The sequence below is a fragment of the Hippopotamus amphibius genome, chromosome 1 (genome assembly GCF_030028045.1).
Source record: "Hippopotamus amphibius kiboko isolate mHipAmp2 chromosome 1, mHipAmp2.hap2, whole genome shotgun sequence".
Lineage (NCBI taxonomy): Eukaryota > Metazoa > Chordata > Mammalia > Artiodactyla > Hippopotamidae > Hippopotamus > Hippopotamus amphibius.
This window is the reverse complement of record NC_080186.1, coordinates 157,108,593-157,114,940: the sequence shown is the minus strand read 5'-3', so window position 1 is coordinate 157,114,940 and position 6,348 is coordinate 157,108,593. Positions and strand designations below refer to the sequence as shown.

The window sequence follows — 6,348 nt, the reverse complement described above, 5'->3', positions numbered from 1 at the left end:
GCAACCTGATTTTCTCTAGACTTCCACATGGGAAATGGAATCAAACGGGCAATAATAATCTATACTCCAGTAGACTTGTCCATACTTCCTCAGGATATTTAGGACATTGCATAGTTTCCTTAAGTATTTTTAGGAACTCTATGTGGTGAATTAGACCTGCTTAAGAACTAGTTGGCTCTTGGAGGATAATGTGAGCTAGATGACAGAATAAGTAAGAAGCCCTGGACTCCCCTTCCACCCATAAACACGCTGAATCAAAAACAATTCAAAGGGGCTTCCTAGGTGGCACAGTGGTTAAGAATCTGCCTGCCAATGCAAGGGACACAGGTTCGATCCCTGCTCCAGGAAGATCCCACATGCCACGGAGCAACTAAGCCCGTGTGCCAAAAAAAAAAAAACAAAAAAAAACAATTCAGAGAAAAGTTCCCTTGGTGATAAATCCAGAAGCTGGTTGAGAGGCTCCTACACCTTGGGCAAGTGTGAAACCAGACACATTGAAACCAGGAGGGAATTTCAAGACACCTTCTTGCCAGAATCCCTACCTCTGGTATAGTGCCATATGATCAGAAAGAAACACTGCAGCTCTTAGCTTCTCACTGGAGAAGGAAAGAGTAGAACTGCAGTCCATTGCTCCAACTTTTCCAGGAACTTCCTGAAGGACTGGCTTCTGCTTTGCCATTCATGTAACACTTGGGGGACCTGGGGTGCTCTAGCTGCCAGCAGTAAAACAAAGATGGTAGTTTGGGCTAGCACTCTCCATAACCTATCTTCCTGGCTTGGTACAAAGTGAGGGCATGAAAAACCCCAGCTCCCAGCTTCTCCCTGGGGAGGGAAAGAGAGTTGGATCACATGCCAAATGCCTGAACTTTTAGAGGAACTGCTTGAAGACTGGCTTTTGTTTTGTTTGTTTCAGTGTGCTAAAAGAACCCAGCATATTCTAGTCACCTGAGGGCTAGTGAGAAGAGACAGTGGTTTGAGCTAGCATGCAGCTAATCACCCCAGCTATTCGCCTGGTTTAGCACAGACAAAATAGGTAAAAGGCCTCAGTTCTCAGGTTTTCCCTGAAGAGGGAAAGAATTGGAGAGAACATCCAATGGCCCAACTTTTCCATCTTTGGCCTCGCTTGTTTCAGAGCATTTACAGGATCTCTCATATTTCAAATACCTACAGACTATTAAAATGAAGAGGTGTCAGCAAGGCCATGCTCCCCCTGAAACATGTAGGAGAATCCTTCCTTACCTCTTCCTACTTTCTAATGGTTTCCTGGCCATCTTTGACATTCCTTGGCTGGTGGATGAATCACCCCAATCCTCTCACACATGGTGTTCTCCCTGTGTGTCTTCACATTGTCTTCCCTCTGTGCATACCCATCTCTGTGTCCAAATTTCTCCTTTTTATAGAGGTATCCGTCATAGTGGACTAGGGCCAACTGTAAGGCCTTCATTTGAATTATTACCTCTGTAAAGATCTAGGTAGTATTCTGAATTACTGAGGGTTAGGCCTTCAGTGTGTCTATCCTGGGGGGACAACATTTAATCTATAACAATCACAATAAAAACTAAGTATGCTAAATACTTATAACAAGAAATATGAAAGAACCTAAACCAAGGTACATTTTAATCAAATTGCTTAAAACCAGTGAAGAAAGAAAAAAATCTTCAAATCAGCTAATGCAAATAGACATGTTACATACAGAGGAACAAAGATAGGTTCTTTCACGTTTCTCGTGCTTGAGGTTTGTTGAGCTTCTTGACTCTGTGGGCTTATAGTTTTCATCAGCTTTGCAAGATTTTCAGCCAGTTTTTTTCAAATATATATTTCTTTTTCCCTTTCTTCCTTCTCCTTTGGGAAGAGTAATTCTAAATGTTTATATATGAAGCCACATGATGTTGTCCCACTGTTCATTGATGCTTTTCATTTTTTTCCAGTACTTTTTCTCTATTTTATTTCAAATAACTTCTATTGTTATATCTTCAAGCTCACTATTTTTTTTTACAATTTAATATCCTATTTAATTTTTTAAAAAATTTAGTGAAAAATATAACAGAATCAAAACATTTAAAGTAAGTACACTTACTAATAGTTCTAGTGATTCATTTTAGTCATATCAACTATAGGATATGAAAAATAAATTCAGAAGTGCAATTACTTTAAAATACACTCCTTCCATTATTGTCAAATTTTACATTTAGGTACATAATCTATAGTGGAAGCAGAATTTCTCTCTAAAAAATATTAATTCCTTAAACTCTTGAGGTGCATATTAGAGCCACAAGTAATTTCTGTCATGTAAAACTGCAGTACAGGCCTTTCAAAGTTGACATTTCACTGGCACAATACCATGACCAGCATATATAATCACTGTATATTGCCTTGGCATTCCAGTAACAACCATTATTTTCTTTAATGAAGAATGATTAATATATATTCTACAAGGGGCTTTGAGGTTAGTAATTCTATAGGGAATGTCCTGATGTAATTTTCAAACTGTGTAATAACACAAACAACTTTGTTAAGACCATATTTTATTTGCTGGTTAATGGAGAAAAAGCAATGCAATTTATTTTCAAGTATTTTCTTAAAATTCTGCATTCCTAAAAATCATGAAAAGTTGGAAAGATTGTTAAGTCATTTAAACTTTAAATATATCTTACAGAATCTTGTTTGAATAAAAATACAAGTTAAATATAAACATAAAGCAGTTGTGATAATTTTATGCAAATCTATTTTATCATCTTCAGTTATATATAAAACTTTCTCAGTTCTGTTACTTGTGAAAAGATCAATGTCAGATTGAATTACTAGCTATTGGCAAAGGGCCCAAAAGACTTACTTTAGCACTAATCTTTTACATGATTAAATGTATTTCCTACTTTGAGATCACTTAAACATTGGGCAAAAAAAGAAAAAAATGAAAGGGCAGTATATTCATAAACCAACAAATAATTTCACTATAATGTATCATAAAACACATACAAAAAACCCATATGTCTGTATGACAAACATGGTATATTACATACTCACACACAGAACTATACAAGCATGTATGTATATATATTCACACACACATATCCAGTCATAAACCAAAGCCTAATGAGATGCTGCTTCTAATTCCATATCCAGCTTTGCCTTTTTTCTTACTCCATCAAATGAATAGCTTTTTGTCATCAACCCATTCTTGAAGACAGTATGGAGAAAATCATAACCTTATTTATTCTTCAAGGTATCCTTTTCTTTTTTCTAGTGCAACAAAATTTCCTGTTGGTGTCCTATGTAAAGATAATCAGCCCTGTCTGGACCTTTTGTTGGGATCAGCAACTAAGTCCTTAAAGACATTAATCCCAAGGCCAGTAATTACGTGACTATACTTGAAGGAAAAGTTGTAGAGATACCTTGTTAATTTCTGTAGCGAAGTTTCCACCAGAACCAAATAAAACATTTTCAATGCTCCATTTTTTTTTAAATTTTTTATTTTTTGCTTCACACCTTCCACAATCTCTTCTAATGTATTACATCTGCACCATCCCCTTGACTAACTCTAAATAAGATGGCAGCAACTAGCAGATTTTTGAGTTCTCAGTAGCAGGGAACTTCTTACCTAAAATATCATAGTCTTTAATACAGTATTAAGAAGATTTCAAGAATCAGGCATGATTATTAGTAGTGCCTCTGCACACTTTGGTAGTATTACATGTCTTAGATCTTTACCCTCTATTTTCTCTCACACATTATAAATGTTATAGCTATTGCAGACCACAAATCCAGGCGCTGATAAAAATTGTGTTTCTCTGTGTTCAAAAGCATCTTTTTTACGATCTTCCCCTCAATCTGTTATGGTACTGTGTTCTGCCACTAGAACAAAATAGCCTAGAACAGGATCTTTTGTTCCATAGTATTTTTAATTAAAGCAATTCCTGCTACACTATCTATTCCTTTGAAATTAACCAAGCGAGCAGAGGCTCCAAAGCCACCAGTCTTTTAAAAAGAGAATCCTCTGTAGCCAAAATCATGTAACTTGTGTACCAGACCATCTAGGTTATCAGAAGTTTCTGATAAATATTTGTCCAATATTTCCTTCTATTCTCTAGCATTTGTGGCCACTGTAATTGGATATGAGGACTGAACAAGAATAGTCTCAATCCAGTTTGTTAGCCAGTAACACTCTGAATCTATGTTTTCTACTGTGAAGAGACATTTCCTCTGAGAATGACAGGGCCTGCAGGAGCAGCTTTTATTTCTATTGGAAGATGTCCATCATATTTCTCAAGAATGTAGTTCCATCCCTTTTCATTAAAGACATCATCTGGAAAGCTCATTAATCTTTTATTCTGCAATGTCTATTCTACTGTTCATCCTATCTAGTGAATTTTTTATTTGACTTGTGATTTTCATCTTTATAAGTTTGATTTGGGTCTTTTTTATACATTCCATGCTTCTACTTAGCATACCCAGTCTTTCTTCCAGTGTGGTAGCTCTATGAAACATCTGGAGTCCTAGCAGTGTTCTATTTCTTAACCTGAGTGGGAGTACCTGGTGTTTGCTTTAAATTATTTGGCAATTATTAAATTATTATGTTTTACATACTTTTTCTACTATATATTATACTTCAAAATGAAAATTAGATGGTCCAAGAAATCATATTAGCTCCATATGTAAAGCATCCAAAATCCAACCAGTTCCTACCAGCTTCACCACTACTACCCTGATCCACGCCTCCGTCATTCATAAACTTGTTTATAGCAAAACCCACCCCACTAGACTTCCTTCTTCTGCTCTTGTCCACTACAGTCTACTTTCAGCTCAGTGGCCAATGTCTGTCTTTTAAAATACGAGATGAGTGACGTCATCCTTTGCTCCGATCACAATGGCTTTCTATCTCACACAAAGTCAAAGACTTTTTATGGTTTACAAAGTCTTACATGATCGGGCATCCTCTTATCTCTCTGACTCCTTTCTTAACATTTGTTTCCTCTATGTTAGCCACACAAGCCTTCCTTCTGTTCTTCTAACTTATTGGGCACTCACCTGCTTCAGAAATATCGCACTTAAAATTGTCTCTGCCTACAACATGCTTCCCACTGATATACCTATGGCTTACTTCCTTATCTGCATCAAATCTATGCTCAGATTTTATCTTCTTGGTAGGGCTTTCCTGATCTCCTTATTTAAATCACTCTCCTTTTATCAGTACTCCTATTCCCTTCTTTCTTTCTTCCTTCCTTTTTCTTTTCTCTTTCTTTTTCCCTTCCTTCCTTCTTTTCTTTCCTTGCCTTTTTCTTTCGTTCGTTCATTCATTCATTCGTTCGTTCTCTTTCGTTCTTTTCTTCGTTCTTTTGTTCTTTTCTTTCGTTCTTTCTTTTCTTCCTTTCTTTCATAGTATGATTCATCACCATCAATCATACTGTATATTTTATATTCATTTGATCTTTGTCTGGCTTCCTCAAACTAAACATAAACTCTGCAAGGGAAATGATTTTTAACACTTTAAAAAGAAATTCATTGCTCGGCGCTTTAGTGCCCATATCAGTATCTCACACCCATGAAGTTTGTACTCAATAAATATTTGTTGAATAAATACTCTTAGACCATTATTCTCTACTTTCAGGTAATGTTTCCTCCTTGAAATTAAGAAAAAAAGATCTCCATTCTTTATTTCAGTGGCTCATGCAGAATGTGCAATGATAGCTGTTGTTGAATGAATGACTCTGAGCCTCGCTAGTGGCAGTGTGGTCCTGTTATCCTAATGGTTACAGATGGGGCGTGGGAGTATGCACTCTGATGGTCTATTATTGGCTCTTTCTCTGATTGCATTCAACATATATGAATATTCATTAGCTGTATATTTTGGGACCTAAATATCAAATGCCCGTTTAGTAAATATGTTGGTATGTAAAACACTGGACAAGCCACTGCAGATTAAAAATAAAGACCACATTTTCTCCCAGGCTCCCAAAATATGCCTGCAAAATGAAATGTGTCCTTGCATTCTATGGTGTGCTGCTAAACATGTATTTGCATATGCAGATGCCAGATTCTGCCAACAGATCAGCTAATTGCCAATACAAAGCAGCCACCGAGGACATATTTACTTCTCTTGTAAAGGCCAGTACAGTTGTGTGAGCTATAAATGAAATGCATGCTGTTGGATTTGTGGGAATGGTTTCGGAGATTGGAAATGATTACCTCTTAGCTGAAATAGATTAGGGAGCTGTTGCTGTCAGTTCTAAAAGTCCCTACTTTCTCAAAGAGAAAATATCACTTGTTTTCCATGAAAATATGCTGCTGGTCAGAAAAAATCTACTTCTGTGCCTCAACCCTGGCATATTTGGAATGGCCGCCCTCACTCAC

General features: G+C 36.7%; 1 pseudogene; it reads right to left on the bottom strand.

Moving 5' to 3' along the window:
- Positions 1–3,090: 3,090 nt before the first annotated feature.
- Positions 3,091–4,316, bottom strand: LOC130842446 (nicotinamide phosphoribosyltransferase-like; annotated as a pseudogene).
- Positions 4,317–6,348: the final 2,032 nt, after the last annotated feature.